Below are 18,906 nucleotides of genomic sequence, written 5' to 3' on the forward strand. Positions count from 1 at the left end.
AATGGACATACAGAATTGACTATTTTTGATCTCATAGATACACCAGCTTTTGGGGTCATTTTGGGTATTCCATGGTTTGAGCTCCACAATCCAAAAATTGACTGGGTAAAACACATAGTGACATTAGATTCCGCACACTGTAAGACACATTGTTATCAGGAAAATAGAGATCCAGTCTTTCCACTTACTTGTGCTATTGTCCATTCAGAATCTTTAGAACTTCCTTCTGAATTTCAGGATTTTTCTGATGTTTTTGACCCCGTGAAAGCCACTAAATTACTTCCTCACAGGGTCTACGACTGCAGAATCAATCTAATTCCTGTAGCAGCCCTCACTGCAGTCGTATATATGCCCTTACTGAACCTGAAAATTAGTATTTACGAACATACCTTGACGAACTTATGGAAATAGGCTTTATTCGTCATTCCACCTCACCAGTATTTTCTCCATTGTTTTCCGCAGCAAAAAAAGTCAGGAGATTTGAGGGACTGTATCGATTACCGTGCAGTTAATAAAGCTACTATCAAAAATCGATACCCATTACCGTTGATTCCTGTACTTTTAAATCAAGTAAAAGGGTCAACAATCTACACTAAGCTGGATCTTCGCAGAGCATACACTTAATCCGCGTAAAAGAAGGAGATGAGTGGAAAACTGCTTTCCGCACTAAATTTGGACTCTTCGAATATACAGTGATACCCTTTGGTCTCTGTAATGCTCCAGCAGCATTTCAATACTTCATTAATGAAGTGCTGCATGATCTATTGGACAACTGTGTCATTGTATATATCGATGATATTTTGATGTTTTCCAAAACTCCTGAGGAACATGTGGAACATGTTAGATCAGTTCTACAAAAATTAAGGGATAACTCTTTATTTGTCAAACTTGAAAAATGTGTTTTCAACACTTCTAAAGTTGAATTTCTCGGTTATTGGTTATCTCCTGAAGGCATTGTTATGGACCCAAAAAAGGTAAAAGCAATTTTAGATTGGCTTGCTCCAACCTCAGTCAAGGAGGTACAAAGAATATTGGGATTTGCAAATTTTTATAGGAGATTTATCTCAAAATTCTCAGAAATTGTGGTTCCAAGTACTCGACTTTTACAGAAAGGAAAGAAATTTCAGTGGAATGCTGAGGCAGAATTAGCTTTTAACATCCTGAAAAAAAGCATTCACTTCAGCTCCTATCTTGAAACATCCTGACCCTGACAGACCATTTTTTGTTGAAGCAGATGCTTCACAAACAGCCATAGGAGGAGTTTTATTACAAAAAGATGTGAGCTCAGGACATTTTCATCCAATAGCTTTTTTTTCTAGAACACTGTTACCGGCTGAACAGAACTATACTGTTGCTGAGCGTGAGCTTTTAGCAATCAAAGAAGTCTTTCAAGAATGGAGACATCATCTCCTGGGAGCTAAACATACTATAACATTTTTTTCTGACCATAACAATTTACAGTTTTATTCCAGTCAAGGCTTTTATACCACGACAGATGCGTTGGCTACAATTTTTTAGTGAATTTGATTTTCTTATTACTTATCGACCAGGAGCCAAAGAGTTGTTATCAGATACACTTTCACGTTTGGTTTGTGATAAGGATAAAGAGCTTAATAAGGAACGGCAAAGTATCATCCCACTAGAAAAAATTTGTGCTGAAATTACACAGGTTGATTTCTTATCAATACTCAGAGATCAGACTAAAGATTTAAATCAAGAAGATTGGCTTTCACAAAAACAGACTTCAATATCTGATGGTTTATTTTATCATAAGAATAAACTATTTATTCCAAAAGAGAATTTGAGAAAACAAGTGATAAAATGGAATCATGATTTAGCTATTGCTGCTCATCCTGGAGTTAACAAAACTTTAGAGTTATGCCAAAGGCATTTCCGGTGGAATGATATGAGATCTGATATACATCAATATATACAGACCTGTCCTGTGTGTGCTCGACAGAAGTCATCTCACTCGTTTCCCATTGGATTATTACAACCAATGGAAATCCCTCCAACACCTTGGCATGCCATTAGTTTGGATTTTATCACAGATTTACCTAAATCATCTGGAATGACTGCTATTTTAGTAGTAGTAGATTTGTTATCAAAAATGGGACATTTTATTCCCTTGTCAAAACTTCCTTCGGCAGTAGAATTCAGAAATGTGTTCTTAGCTAATGTAGTGAAATTACACGGCTTACCACAAAAAATTATTTCAGATAGGGGTCCACAATTCCTGTCAAAATTTTGGAAACAACTGAGTGGCCAGTTGGGGATAGACTTAGCGCTATCATCAGCCTTCCATCCCCAAACTGATGGCCAAACAGAAAGATTAATTCAAAACCTAGAACAGAGCTTGCGATGTTTGACCACTACCTTATCTTCAGAATGGGTTGAAGCTTTACCTTTAGCAGAATTCACATATAATAACACCTTACATTCAGCTCTTGGTTGTTCCCCATTTTATTTTCTCACTGGTCAGCATCCACGAACCTTGCCAATCATATTTCCAGAGAAAGTAACTGATATGCCTGCAGTCTAAGACAGATTAGCTAGTTTGCGTAATTTTCAAGAAAATGTAAAACAAACAATGACAAAACATAAACACAAAATGAAAGTTTATGCTGATCAACATAGAATTCCAGCACCAGTTTATAAACCTGGAGATCAGGTTTGGTTGTCAACAAAAAACATACAAATTGAGGGACCTAGAAAATTAAAACCCCGATTCATTGATCTGTTATCTATTGAAAAAGTACTAAATCCTGTTTCTGTAAAATTGACTCTCCCTCTGGATTATGAAATCCATCCAGTTTTTCATGTATCTTTGATCAAACCAGTACATCCAAACACCCGTCCTGATGAACCAACTCCTCCAATTGTAGTAGGAGATCATGTAGAATATGAGGTGAGGAAAATTCTGGACTCAAAATGTATTAGAGGTTGTTTGTATTATTTGGTCGATTGGAAGGGTTATGACGCTTCTGAAAGATCTTGGGAACCAGAGAATCGTGTACATGCTCCCCGTTTGATTCGCTCTTTCCATGCCTTGTACCCTAACAAGCCACGACCTGTGAGAAGACTTTTGGGGGGGAACTGTCATGAGTACTTAGTTCTTCCCATTATTAACACATTTGGATTGTTTCTGAAGTCCTTGAGGTATATTGTGACATGAGTAATGGTATTCGTAATTTGCATATAGCAATGCTTGTTTAAATCCTAGTGTCTCTTGTAGCTTGTATGTAGCAATGCTTGTTGTTCTTGGTGAATCGTGGTTGCTAAATTATGAATATTCATAAAGAGAGCACGTGGAACATGTGCGCTAACTGAAACAATGCAACATGGGGAGATTGCTAACACATGTAATGAGAGCCTATAAAAGGCTCACCGGAAAACAGAAAGTCGCTTCGCTTCAAAGTTCCAGCGTCTCTTCAAGAGTTCCAGGACTTTGTCTCCCGCGTCCCTTCAACTCTTCTGATCTTTCCCGCTCCGGCTTACCTCATTCCTTCTCTTCATGAAGCTGAAGCTGCAGAGAGTTCTTCATCGCTTAGCGGTCCTGTGAGTCCTCCGTTCTTCGTCCTCAGCCGAAGCCCTGACTTCCGGTTTCATCACCGGAGCGTTTTCCCGATCGGACTCGTCATTCTCTAAACAGGCCCCCGCTACTCCAGTTTCCGGTTATCTTGAAAAAGGACAGTAAGACTTTTTAGCAATACCAAAATAACAAACCTTGGCCAAAACAATAATCGGACCATGTTTATAATGATTGAAAGGAAGCATATTTAAAGACTGTTATATATACAGATAAGAAAGAACAATAATCTCAGGACAATTCTTGTTGTTTTAAAAAGCATACATCTGGAATAATAAGTAGCAGTGAAATTCAACTGCTAAACTGAATATCGCTATTTTGTTTAATTACATTCTTGTAAGATTCTGGGCGCATTAGGATTTTGGGTACTGTCTGTTGCCTTGCACTTTGTTGTTTCCTTTTTAATTGCAGAACCCCAGTTCAAGGCAAGAATATTTATATGCAAGGTAGGAAAGTACAGTTCTTTGCTTGATTGTTAAACCAAGTTATACTAACAAGTTAAAAGGTTCTTTGTAAAAACTTCCATGTATCTTTAAACTCATGACTTTTGTGTTTATGTTTTAAGGTGAATAATATTGTACTGAGAATTCATATTTCCTTGCAACTACGAAGTATGGGAATGGGCTTCTCTTTACTTTGGTGTGTATTCTGATTAATCTAAGAGTGTATACATTAGAGGTAAATGTTAGGACTGTTGCTAAATTTTATGTCAAATCTGTTTTGGTTATTGTAAATATCTACAGCATTCAAGAAACACTACAGCATAAAGAGAACACTCAGAATACTTCACGAGAAACAGTGAAAGCAATCTCAAGAAGAGATCCTGTGTTTGTTTGTTTCTCTCTCCACTTCCCCTTCCCTTTAGGAGCTAACTGGTTGTGTCAAGAGTTAAATTCCTTGTCACGCTGGTTAGTTCTCGAAGGAATGGGACTAGTCATCTTCAAGACGGAAATACCTGGAACCTTGTGGTTGCACGCATAGAACCGGGTCCCCCAAAGGAAGGAGGGGCCCGGGTGAAGAGGGAGCCCGGCTGTCTGGAGGAGGAGGGCTGCGAGGCGCAGGATCGGTGTCTGCCCTTCCTTTGCCTCAGAAGCCCCGGTGGAGCGCTGCTGCTGACGGGGATCTCCTGATCTGAAGAGAGCCCTGAGCGCCCAAGCCTGTCTGTGTTCCTGCGAGTCCAGAGCAGCCACTCTAGAGGCCCCGGGTCCCCGTGAGAGAAGAGGGGCCCGGGTGAAGCAGGAAGAGTGCCAGTGCTCGAGGAGACCTCCTCTGGACTGCCGGTGAGTGGGGCCTTAATCAGACTGTGTCAGGGGTGGAGAGGGCAACGGGGCACAGGATCGGTGCTCGCCCCCCTCCCCTTCTCTTGGGGTGACTGTTGCGAGGGCCCCGTTGGCCCTAATAATCCAGTTAAGACGTCCTGGACTGGCCAAGAGCCTGAATTAAGCCCCTACAGACTGGGCTGAAGGAGGAGTAACCCCCAGCTGGGGTGGGTTTCTTTAAATATTGTGTTTTCTTTACGAGGAAGTCATGTTACGGTGCATATTGGCCTGGTGGTTTACTGTAACGCCCATTCCTGTTTAGCCAAAAGGTTAGTCTGGATTAATGAAATATTCTACCTAGGCAATGTTTAGTCTTACCGGATGACACGTTGATTCTCACCTGGTGACAGGTGGACGCTTGATTGATAAGGGTTATGAACTGCTCAAAGAAAAGTTCTATTCTTGCCTACTCAGATGTTGCCTGATTTTCCAGGAAGTGTTGACTCCGGCAAAGGGAAATCTTGACTCCTGATTAATGAAATGTTCACACTGCTTTCTTAATGAGATGCTGATTGAGTCCTCAGGCCCAACATCTATTTCTACCTAATGAAATGTTTTACTCCTGCTTAGGGTGGTGTTAATGACATGCTGACTCTGAGTGAATAAGGGAAAGGCACTGCTTATTCCTGCTGACGGAAAGGTGTTATTTTGGCAGAAGTAACTTTATACCTGCCTAGATCTTCACTGCCATATCCAGTCCTGCGTCCGGAATGGTCAGGTTATGCCCCATGTTAATGAGCAAGCCTTGCTGATTTATTACAGGTGCTCCTGGCTGTTAATATGTGATGTGATATGATACCATGAAGATTTCCCTTACAGGGGTCGGGTTGGAGTTATAGTGCACAGTGTGTACTTACGCTGATGTTGTATTTTGCAATTACGGCCTTCCTCTAAAGATGAGAGCCTGAGTTGGCCCCGCCATATTGACCCCAGGTTCAATGTTAATTTAATCACATTCTTTTCCTTTCAGCCATGGACTTATGGACTCAGCCCCTACTTCCAATGTAAATAATCCCCCCTGATACACTTGGCTCTGGTGCCAGTTGGCGCCGTGTTGTGATACCACTGTTTATGCATTTTTGCCTTGCAGGTTGGAGATATACTAAACTACTTACTAATTTTCCAACGCAAGCTGGTGTCCTGCCTCTTTTGTGGTGTGCCTGGTGAGTCGTATGTGGGTACTGTGTGAGTACTTCACATGTCCTCCGAAGTTTGGCCTGCCCGTTTGGGTCCATGCTACCCCCTTGGAGATTTGGGTAACCCCATTTCTTACAACAATAAAGACGATCTATTGCAAATAATCTGCTGTTTGCTTTTAAAACCTTGAAATGTAAGACATTGAACACCTCAATGCTTCTTCTCCTTCAGGTTGTGGGAGCCAAGTTCATGCCCTCATCATCCTATAGCTTGGAATTTCTTAAAGGTAAAGACGCAGTCCCCTTAAACATTAATCAATTGAGCCTCTTTAAAAACTCTTTGCAATTCCACTGTATGTTTTGCAGGTGCAAATCAGACTTGAATTGGGTCTACTCCACCAGGGACCATCCAGGCAGGGTGCCCTGGTAAAATTCTGCTGTTGGATTAGGGCAGCCAAAGCTAATTTGCTGATGCATCAGTGTTGGGCGGAAATTGAAAGGCAAGCCAGCATAAATAACTTTGTGTTTCCAGTGTTGCAATTCTTATTTGAAGCACTCCAATTATAAGATACCTTGCAAATCTCCATGGATTAGGCCAATCTTGTGCATATCAAACACAGTTGCCATACTTTCATCATGTTTCATGGACAAGGGTACTGTAGCGAGTAAAGGGCATGTGTGGGTGGACATGCCTACATATGCAGCATGAGGTTTTCAGCCGTATCTTTCTGCGCACTTCCCAGAGGCCTAGAAACACAAACTCCTGCTAATACCTCTTGGTGTGTTCGCATCACAGGTTCTTACGACCGCACCCCCCCCTAGAAAAAGCTCTGGACAACTTCAGAGTGCCAGCTTTGCGGCCGAAGAAATGAATCTGTGCTTTATCTGCTGTGCGTTTGCCCAACCTTGCAAATACACAGACAAAGACTCTTACATCCCACTATAAGAGCTCTGCAAATCAGATCATGTCGACCAGCTGTTATTTCCCTACTGGTGGGAGCTTCTGTGCAACTGCATTCAAGACAGTAGGATTCTTGAACTTAGCTGCTAAGGAGCTGGAGAAATCTAGTATCTAACTTTTTAACTTGTGTGCCTATTTGAGATTAGATCAATGGCTCTCCCTGGAAGTAATAGGCACAGAGCAACTGTGCGTTTTTTGGTCTGATCAGTATTTTAAACCTTTTAGAGCACCTACATTACATTGGCATTGTGGTAAATATTAGATCAGTATGCCCATCAATTTCCTTACATATTTTGTCAGGAAAACAGCATTTTACTTAGTATATTATTAAACAATGCACATTATGGTAAACGTTTTCACAGCATGTCCACGAGTTATTATTACAAGATGAGGAGCAGCCTTTGAAGTAGGCCTTGGTATTTTTTTTTATTATATTGGGTGTATTACATTATTACTGTGTGAGCTTCAATAGTTCAAAGTTCAAAGGTGATAAAATGCATTGACCTGCTATTTTTCTGAACCATTATATTTTAGTAGCTATAATCTATTATCATGGTAATATTTTAATATGCTTGTATGTACATGTTATGGTTTTAACTAACTATGCATTAATAAACTATTGATTGATAATTTTAAATGCCAAGTCGCAGTTACAGTACACTGCACACAGGCACTGCAATGAATGGCCTGGAACAGGTTTGAAAGGCCACATGTGTGAGTAGTACAATCAGTGCTGCAAGCCCACCATTAGAATTTAGGTTACAGATCCTGGGTATATGATATACTGCTGTACAAGGGACTTATAAGTAAACTAAATATGCCAATTGTGAATACACCAATGTTACCATGTTTAGGATAGAAGAACATGCACTGGTTAGTAGTGGGAAAGTGCTTAAAGTACTAAGGCCAACAAAATGTACAGCAAAGAGAGGAGAAGCAGGCAAAACATTTGGGAGAAGACTATCCTAAGGGGGACAGGTCTAACAATCATCTTATCATGTTTGCCCTTGAGAGACCACTTCTTGCTGCGGCTCCAACTATTGCATACTACTCCCATAGCGAGAGAGTAGATGGGATGGAATATGTTTGATGCCGGAGCTGTACCCGTGCACTCAACAAGGTGCTCTGCTATCGTCCCTGATATATGTAATTGCAGTGGCTGAATGGGTTCAGCGAGAAAGGAGATACAGAGGAGTAATGATGTAAAGGAAAATCTCATAAAATGTGTGTGTGTTGATGTCTTGGATTATAGGGAACACATGGAAGTGTTAATGCGTACCTTTCGCAAATTCAGCTGAGCTTCTGGACTTTGAACAGAGCCAATACATTATTTTCCTCACTAATAGGTGTGGCACATTGGGATGCATTGAGATGTGCAAGGTATGGTGAACTGAATGGGCACCAGGCACTTTCAAGTGGGCATCTAAATATACATTGACCCTTTGAGAGTACACAAAAGCAACTCCACTCAAACAGTTGCTGCCTTATGCAAGATGTTACAGTTTTGTCACTGACTGTGGATATCAGTGGCTTTGTGGCCCTGACTAAGATGGTGGTACGTTTATGGCTCTTATTATTACTTGTTAACATACCCCTGATGCTCCCTCAAAGCCTTATCAAAAACCTGAAATCATATATATTTTTTATATAATCTGGGGACCTGGGAGAAAGAGGGTGCCAGTGGGTATTTTAGGCTTCTGATGTCAGAGGGTGATATGGAAGTACTGTATCAGGGATAATATTATCTGGCAGCGAACTCTAAAGGGTGGCAAGATGGACCCAAACTAAAGCTTTTTATGGTGAAACTAATGTTAGAGGCTGTATATGCCACTAGCTCAAGCAACATGGATCAACCACCAATGTGCAATGAGACTGTCAAAACGAAATGGGCTACTGAGGGACTATTGGGAGTGATACACTGGAGGTGGGACAAAACACTACACCCATGCACCTGAACTACAGGTGAGGGTGATGGGATTGATGGGACAACTAAGGGTACCCATATTGTTGGCAGAGGGCATCATCCAAGAGGGAGGCCTGTACCAAGCAATGCAGTTCAAGGCTTTTGATGAACTTAGACGAGATTGTGACCACCCAGGTGGGCAGTTTGTAGCGTATAACAGACTGGTACAAGCGATATGTTGGAAGTGGAGAGTAGAAGTACATGTAGCCCCAGTGGATAATATAATACAGTTACTGCTTACATTAGATATGTATATTGTGAGATAATTGTACAAGGTGCATAGAAAACTGAACACAACTAATATTGAGAGAGCTGAATTCAAGGGGGAAGAAATGCAGGGAAAACCTTGTCAAAAGAATGGGCTATGATACAGGGCCACCCAAAACAGGTCTGAAGAAATATCTGGTTAAAATACATACAGATTAACTATTTGCATCAGATAGGTTTTATCCCTGCAAGAACTGACAACATTAAACCTAACATTTCTAGGTATTGCCCCAGATTTAATGCAAAAGATGCAGTTTTCTTTCAAATAATGTGGTCTGTCCCAACCTGACTGAATACTGGAAAGAAATGACCACAACACTAACATCTCTAACTGGCAAATCAAATCTTTATGAACCAATGACATGCCTTCTTGAGGACAAGATAAGATCAATATGGGAAACATTTAATGCAGTTTATTGATTTGACACTCCTATTGGGGAATCCTAGCTTTAAAAATTGAGTTACTAGTTGACTGGAGTGTGAGATGCTAAGCTGAGGAGATGAGTCATTTCAGCTAGAGAATGCGCTGTTCAGTAGAGAAAATGCATTGGTTCTGCTGGTAAGCTCTTAAGGCCAATTTCAGAGGGTCCAGAACTGGAGTGGCATCAATTAGCATAGTAGATTCAGAAATGGCAGAGTCCAGGTGCAGTCTCACCGATTGCAGAGTCCAGGTGCAGTTTCAAAGTTGTTTAAAGCCACTTATGTCCCTGAGGCATCAGATTTGGAGGCCAGCCAAATATACTGTGTCCTGCCTTCCAGCCCTGGCTCCAGACTCACTACAGGGGGTTATGCAGCTCTTTCTGTGTGGACATGGCACAGCCTATTCAGGTGTAAGTGAGGCTGTGCCCAGATCATCTCTCCCAATCTGTCAGGATGGCCCACCAAGCCACACCTATGATCCCATTGCTTGTCGAATTCTAGGTGGAATACACAAAGTCCATCTGCCAGCTAAACCCAGCCATGTGGTCAGATACAGGCTGAAGGCCCAAAATGGCTAAGGTAAGAAAATAAAAAGTGGCATTTTCAGAATTGTTATTTAAAAAACAATGTCACCATAAATTAGAATTTTGAATTAGCATTACGGAGACATATCCCATTATATCTTCTCATTTGGGAATTATGCCTATAATTTGTAATAAAATAATCCCAATGTTATCATATTGGAGCTATAAGCCTTGCAGTAGTGAAAAACTAATTTAAATGTTTTTTAATTACCTGAACGTGTTAAACTAAAAAGTACATGTCCTGCTTTTTAAATAAATTGCACCCTGCAGTCTGGGCTATCTAGGGCCTATTCTAGGGATTATATATGTTAAAAGTGAAGATTTATGCCTGGCAAGAGGTTTGTCTTGCTAGGTCGACAAGGCAGTTTAAAACTGCAGACACATGCTCAGCAATTGCACGGCCGAGATATGTTTACAGGGCTTCTTAAGTGGGAGGCACAATCAGTGCTCCAAGCTCACAAGTGGCATTTAATGTTCGTGTCCTGGGCACAAGTAGTGCACGTTACAAGGGACTTGTAAATAAATAAATATGGCAATTGTGAATAAGCTACAATGTTACCATGTTTTAGAGAAAGAGCACAAGCACTTTAGTACGGGTTAGCAATGGTAAAGTGCGCAGAATCATAATGCCTGAAAAAATGAAGTCAGCATATCAAGAGGTCTGAAGGGAAAAAGTTAGGGGAATCCACACCAAGGAAGCCATGCATAACCATAGGCTTTGAAAATCCCCCAGGCCACCCAAGTTACTCAGCCAAGAGGCTGATATGAAAATGTGGGCTGAAGGCAAAACAGCAAAAATCAGGCAATTGTACAGAAAATCACAGTACGAGATACAGCATAAGTGTGAAAAACCCTATTAATAAGCTTTCTAAAGAAGGTAAATTACCCCTGTAAGAAAGGCTAACCATCACACCCTGTAGGTTTTAGAAATAACTATTACAGTCACACAACAACTACTGAAATAGCACTTAAATTGGAGACAAAGCAGACTGGTAGGAGATATATTGGTGAGAGAAGACATTTTTTACATACTATAAATACAAGAACTAGGGTAGAAAAAAATATATTAAATGAAGAATGTATGTTTATGCTCTAAGACATGGACCAAGTTTATGAAACGTATAGCACAGTTTCTAGTTTGCCTTAGTAGTAGAGATGTTTTCAAAATGTTTTTAACTTCATAAAAATATTATTCTATGATAGAGATGTACTGATGCATGGAAAGAAATAAAACATAGAATATTTTCTTTCTGAAAAAACAATAAATCATCGTGTTTAAAAGTAAAATCAGAAATCACTCTGCAAGTATCACTTATAAAACGTCATCTGTTTCTGAAAGGAAGTTACACTGAACTGAATAGAATACATTTTCACAACACATTACTAGCTTTATATTGATGAATTCTAGTATAAATGTTCAGCATTTACTATACCATTGTGTCACCATGCTCTTTCAAATAGATGAGCAAGAGATTAACTATCAGTGGGCATAGGTGATGAACTGGATCCTGCCGAAATTGAACCATCTAATATCTGCCACATGGAGGAGGTGTTGGATATGAATAAAAAAATGGAGATTATCGATGTAGTGACTGCATATATTAACTTAACCCCAGAGACTTTTAGCCCGCCTCACTTAGAGATCCTGGAGAAGGATAGATCAACAGCAGCAGCTAGCGGTGGCGATATTGGGATATTGGATGAAAATGAGGGCAGGAAAAAACATTGTGGCCATTGCTGACGGGGCAGAGTAAGGCTCAAATGATGAATATGAAGAGCTAGCAGAAGAAGAGGACTTAATCAGTTGTCCTACAGAGGCAGCTAAGCTATTAGGGTGCAAAAAGGAGAGATCTAAGGCCAAAAATAAAGCTAAGAAAGGGAAGAATGTTAACGCCTCTGTCCTCTCCACTTCAATATGAACCTCAAACACAAGAGGGAAACCAATTAGTAATGAAAGTCCCTTAAGAAAATGGATTTAGGCAAAAAGAGGGGTCAAGAGTATGGCAATGCGCTTGTCGGGCACTAGTACTAGCCCTCTAGAGGGAGAGCACACGAAAGATAGTCCAACCCTATATGCTCTGCCTACTCTACCTATGGCCTCGCCATTGCAAGTAAGTCTCAAACCAATGCTACCAGTTGAGACTAAATCTTTATCGAAAGGTATCAATGTTACAACAAGCCCGAAGACAATTGGAACTGAAATCGCAACTGGTCTCCCTATTTTGCCTTTAACATCAACTTTAGCTGCAGATAAGCCAGATAATCTAGTGAACCTAACAGACACGCCTTTCCCTGCAGCCCTAGAAGACGCAGGGGGTGATATATCCCCGTTTTCTCAGATTTTTAAGACCTTAACGGATCATCGTCAGGAAGCACAACAACAACTTCTGCAGTTAAGGGTGGACAATAATATAATGCAGAATACTCTATTAGAGGTGACTAGCAAACTTGGAGGAATCACGCAAGAAATTGAAGAACTTAAATAAAGGGTATTGGATGTAGAGGAATCAACTGTTCGTACTAAGGTTTTAACACAACAACATGATATACAGATTGTCAATCTTCAGAACAAGCTGGAAGACATGGAAAATCGTCAAAGGAGGCAAAACCTTAGACTTTTTGGAATTCCAGAGGGATCAGAAGGGTCTGACCCGCGTGCCTATGTTGTTAAATTGTTTCAGCAGGCCTTTCCAGACTTATCAGACTGGGATTGAGACTCACAGCTCCAACGTGTGCATAGACTGCCAATAATTCGTAAGAAGAACAAAGAGACCAAATTTCCCGGTCCCATTCTGATTTATTTCGGGAATTTTTTGCTTAGGCAAGCAGTATCCTTCAAAGCTAGGACTAATACCCCTGTTACAAGTGAGAATATTACTTTTTTTGTCAGATCCGACCTAAGAAAGGCCACAATGGAAAAACTGTGGAAGCACATCTCAAAGTTATAAAGGGTGGTCATACATATTCCTTCACTGATGTAAAGGAAGCTGAGCTAGCACTCTCTAAATTTATCTAAGGAATTCCAATTCCCTTAAACCAAAAGGTCTTTCTGAAAGGGTGGGATTGTAGGTATCAGACCTGATTCCTTCGGTAAATAAGCTAAGATGTTTTAGTTAAGGAAGGTCTAATACTTTCTTTATCGGAGGGCATGGCCTGGGCTTTCTCTTTTTTTCATCACTCCTCTTCCACCTCGTTTATAGCTTTTTGACTAGAATAAAGTGTGACTGAGTCAAGTCTTCAAAGCAATACTTCTTTTTTTTCTTAATGTTTCTTCTGGTTCTTTTCTCATGTATTCTTTTCTTTATAAACTTTCCTGTAATTATTTAACAGAGGGGTGTAGGAGGCTCTGACGCTGCCTCTCTGCAAGGCTGCCCATACAGCGGCAGCAGAAAATGGAGGAGGGCTCTCCCCCAAGATGGAAACTTGTTAAAAATAACTGTAAGGAACTGCCAATGCTTTTGTTTAGATCAGAGGGGGGCAATATACTTATGAAATGTATCGACTTAGATGCTTAGCATGGAATGTTTCAGGCCTTAACAGCAAGAACAAGAGGCGATTAGTTTATGAGGAGCTTAAAATTTATAATCCTTATGTGGTGTTATTAACTGAGACTCATATTTGCTTTAGGGACAGGAATTTATCAGGACAATTGGGTTACAAGCTAGTGGTATGTTCAACATTAAATGCTTCTGTCAGAGGGGTTGTGATATTGAAACAAAACAACTAAAATTAGAAGTTATAAAAACTGCTTCAGACAAGGGGGGGAGATGGGCAATCGCTCAAGTAGGTGTGGAAAATTGTAAATATGTATGTTGTGCTGTTTATGGTCCCAATATTGATGAATCCTATATCTTCAATTGGTTAAACATAGAGCTGCTGGATTGGGAAGGAGAACTTATAATTATGGGGGATTTCAACTGCGTAATAAACTATGCACTGGATACTACAAGGCGGGGTACCTCGCAACGGATGTGCAAAACACGAGCTGCGATATTAGAACTAGGTCGCTTACATAATATAAAAGATGCCTGGCGAACTCTACACCCTAATGTAGCTAGGTATACATATTACTCAGCTCCCTATAAACTTTGCTCACGCATCGATATGGCTTGGTTTCGGATAAGACCCTAGATTCTAGTATTATGGAGATTTGCCCAAAGGTCACTTCAGATCATAACCCCATACTGCTTGTTTTTAATATCTCTTCAAGAAAACAGGGACCAAGGCTTTTTTCGATCACCAGATACTTTTTATTAGATCCAGTATTCATTACACAACTCAAAAAACACATCAAAGAATTTACAGAAATTAATCTTAATTCCACTATACCTATTATTGTTTGGGATGCCTGTAAGGCGAGCATAAGGGGAGTTGTCCAACAATTTATTTTGAGGCAGAATCTAGAGCGCAGGAAAGAAAGTAAAACTTTGACGTCCATTATTCTACTACTTGAAAGTCAACTAACATAAGCTATCCAATAAGGTTTACAGAACATTGCTGAATTAGAATGTAGACTAGTGAGTATTCGATCTTCCACTCAGAATTTTTTTAGAGAGAAAAGCAGTGTCAAACTTCATAAACACCAACTGTCTGAATATTAGAGGGGAGATAAAATTGGGAAAATCCTCGCATACAAAGCTTCTCACGATAGGGCTAATACATTAATTAAATCAATTATGGGGCCTAATAATATTATATATCATCATTCTGTTCAGATAATGGAACAATTTGTTAGTTATTATAGCAACTTGTATACTTCGGAAAATTACCCTACTATGGATAATATGAGAACTTATATCTATAATAATAAGACAGAAGATAGTGAACTACAAGGAGTAGGGCAATTGGGTGAGAATATTACCCCCTTAGAGCTTAGCGTGGCGATTGCCTCTCTGCCTTCAGGCAAAGCGGCGGGAGAGGATTCGCTCCCCATAGAGCTTTATAAAATGTGTATGGATGAGCTTCTCTCTCTTTTTGTTTAGTAATTAATTCTATTGGTGATAGTGGAAAGGCTCCTAAATCTTGGAATATAGCCAAGATTGTGTTTTTCTTAAAAAAAAAACCTGCTAATGAGTGTGGGTCTTATAGACCCATTTCACTCATTAATGCGGATGCCAAGGCCTTCGCGAAAGTTCTTGCCATGAGACTGGCTCCTTTCATGCCAAAATTAGTTAACCCACAACAACATGGCTTTGTTGTTGGCAGAGACACCACCGCCCATGTGAATATGGCAATAACTGCCTTCGATGTAGCTACAACTGATTCCACCCCACTCAGAATGGTTCTGCTGGATGCGGAAAAAGCTTTCGACCGAGTGGGGTGGGATTATCTCTGGGCTGTAATGACCAAATTTGGGTTTAAGGGTCAATATCTAAGATGGGTACAGGCCTTATATGACCACCCCACCGCGAATATAAGTTATGACGGAATGACATCTATTAATTTTTCAATATATGGAGGCACACGGCAAGGGTGCCCTTTGTCACCCTTGCTGTTCACACTCTCCTTGGAGCCATTTATAAATGCACTTCAGCCTCAACATCGTATTGCTCCTTCCAAATTTGGCCCTAACTCTCTCAAAAGAACAGCTTATGCTGACGATATTGCTATCTATACTACAGATGTGGCAGAAGCTTTACAAGGGATAACAGAGGAAGCAAATACATTTGGGCCGATCTCTGGATATAAATTAAACTTAAATAAAACTCAGGCTATAGTGAACTATAAACCTCAGGTCCCGGTTTCATGTATTTGTAAAGCCGCTACATATCTGGGTGTTAAAATTTCTTCTAAAATAGGGGACATATTCACCTTTAACTATAAAGCTTTATTAAGGGAAGTCTCAGTTTTAATGAAAAAATGGCATAAGATCCCTCTTAGTCTCGTTGGTCGGATTAATCTAATTAAAATGAAGATACTGCCCAAATTCCTTTACTTATTCAGGTCAATCCCTTTATGTGTAAATAATTCCTTCTTTAAAAGATTAGATGGAATTTTTAGTAGCTTCATTTGGGGGTACAAAAAAGCTTGAAGAGCTATTGCTTTACTTAAGCTCCCATTTAACAAGGGTGGGCTTAATTTCCCAGATTTTAGATTGTATTTTTTACAACTTTTTTTGGTCGTCTTCGTAGTTTGCTTAATTCTAATAATCAATTTTATTTTCATCAATTTATGCTGGGTGCAGACTCTAAACAATTTTTGGCAAGAGCAAATGATCCAAACTATTTTAAGAGGGTCAAGTTCAAGACGGCAAGGGATATGGTTAGAATATGGAACTTGATCCTGACTATATGTAAGACCACCTTTTTCCACTCTAAAGTACCTCTCTGGGACAATCCGGGACTTCCCAGAATTTTTAGGGATGATGCAGGGAGCGCATTGGCTCACTCCGGTATAAACACTTTAGGAGACCTTTTTGGTGCTCAGAGCTTTTTGGACTTTGCGATAAATTCTTTATAATCTAACAGAACCTATGCGGTTCAAATACATACAAATCCGGGTTTTTTTCATACGTAAAGTGAATCTGAAGGAAGTTTCTGACTCTGATATCTGGACCTGTCTTTATTCAAATAAAACATAATCTTTAATTAGTGAGGGTTATAAATGCCTTACTTATTATAAAATTGATGATTGCTCGAAGCCTGCTAGGAAATGGACTACCAGATTAGGTACTTATATATTTTCCAATAATATCTCTGCTTCACTCTGAAAAATCAATAACGTAGTACAATCTTCTAATTTAAGGCTTCAATTATACAAAACAATATGTTCTTTATATTATACTCCGCAAAGAATTTCAAAATGGTCCCAAAATAATCTGTCAAGTGACCGCTCTAAATGTCCTAAATGTGATTTAGAAGCGGCAGACCTCGAACATATGTTACTATTATGCCCTGCATTGTCTGAGTTTTAGTCTGGGTTGGAGAATATTTTAAACCAAAAACAAGTTGTCTTTTCTCCTTTGTCAGTCACGACTGTATTATTAGGTATCCAATCTTTAAACTGTCTACATAAAGATTTACTGACCATTCTATTTTCATGTGCCAGATTAACCATTGCTAGGGTATGGATATCTGTGAAACCGCTGCACGTTATGGAATGGTGGTCTCTGGTCAACGAAATCTATAATATGGAGTCAGCATTAGCTAGGGTCAGGGGAGTACTATCAATGATGAGATTTGATAGAATTTGGGGAACCTTCTTATACATTTCTTATAAGTTTATCTTTAACAATGTATGTATTTAATGAATGTTAAGGGTTAATGAATGTGATGGTTAAAAATCATAATATTCTTTCTTTTTTTCTCTCTGGTCTAAATTGTATATGGATTTGTTACTTTCGATATTTTCTTTATTATACTTGTTATTAAGATCGCTTTTTAGATTCTCGTGTTGTCAATAAAAAAATATATATTAAAAAAAAAGAGCAAGAGACTAAGGATTTAACCTGTATGGAGGTAGTCTAATTGTATGATCACACATTTTAAGGAATAAAATAGCCCTGCCACACTTTAAATAGACATTGCAATTTACCTTAGCATTCCATGAACAGTACGGGGAATTTGGCCTGTTCCCTCTATGTGGTTATCACTGAATGTGAAGACTTCTGATGTCATTAAAATGACCCAAAGGATTAAAGGCCAAGTTGTACACAATTTTCATGATGGTAATGTTCTTTGTGGGTCAAAGTACCCCTGTATGTACAGTATGAGGCTCTTACAAATCACTGAGTAGTTCCATGACCACATAGAGGAATGACTCAGAAGACTAAGTTCATATTTACGGTCATGGATCCCCGAGTGACTTGAAATATCCTTTTAATATGCGGCAGATGATAAATGATTCCTAATAATGCAGTTTCACACCATCACCCTTCTCAATAAACTGCTTAAAATCCTAGTTTCCTGCAATTTCGCGTTCATTGCAGACAAAAAGGCTAAAAGCAGACTCATACTGAGAAAATAAACACACAGAAAAGCGGTTAGCATTTTTTCCCCCAGAAAAATATTAAAATCAGTTTAATGTAAGCCGAGTAGAAATAATGTTGTGGCTTAGATTGTGTAGAAAGATGCAGAGATTCTGTCTTTCTTTCAATAATCAATGGCATGGAAAAAATAAAACACCTTGCCATAAGAATAGCCTTTCTCTCGACCCTTTTTTTCTGTTTAAAGAAATATAGCAGAAGAAGGAAACGTCAATAGCCTTTTCTTGTTTGAACTGCAGCTGTATTTATGCTCCCATGGCCTGTCATTCATCATCCCTGCATGCTCTGGAAGCAGGCGTGTGACGTTAGAACTAAACTATAATAACTTATTAAAGTTGAGCATCTACATCATTTCATTATTATACAACACTTCATAAGTCGATCAGAGATGTCACAAATTGCCTCTACTAAGGAAATTAGATATAGGCATTTACAAAGGGATTGAAGGTTTCCATGTATTATAAGGCCATAATGCACATTAACTGTCATGTATTAATATTACAGTTATTCGAAGAGGAAATGTGTATTGAACTCATCCCAAAAGAATACTCAAGTATACTGTAATGTGCTGCACTAACATTTAGGCTTCCATTTGTCTTTAAAATGTTACTTCGACAAAATTGTTCATAACTTCACGGGTTTGATACTCCTAAGAAGAAAGGATTTTGAAGTTGCAGTTTATT

This window comes from Lissotriton vulgaris, chromosome 5 (assembly GCF_964263255.1).
Source record: "Lissotriton vulgaris chromosome 5, aLisVul1.2, whole genome shotgun sequence".
In the NCBI taxonomy this organism is placed as follows: domain Eukaryota; kingdom Metazoa; phylum Chordata; class Amphibia; order Caudata; family Salamandridae; genus Lissotriton; species Lissotriton vulgaris.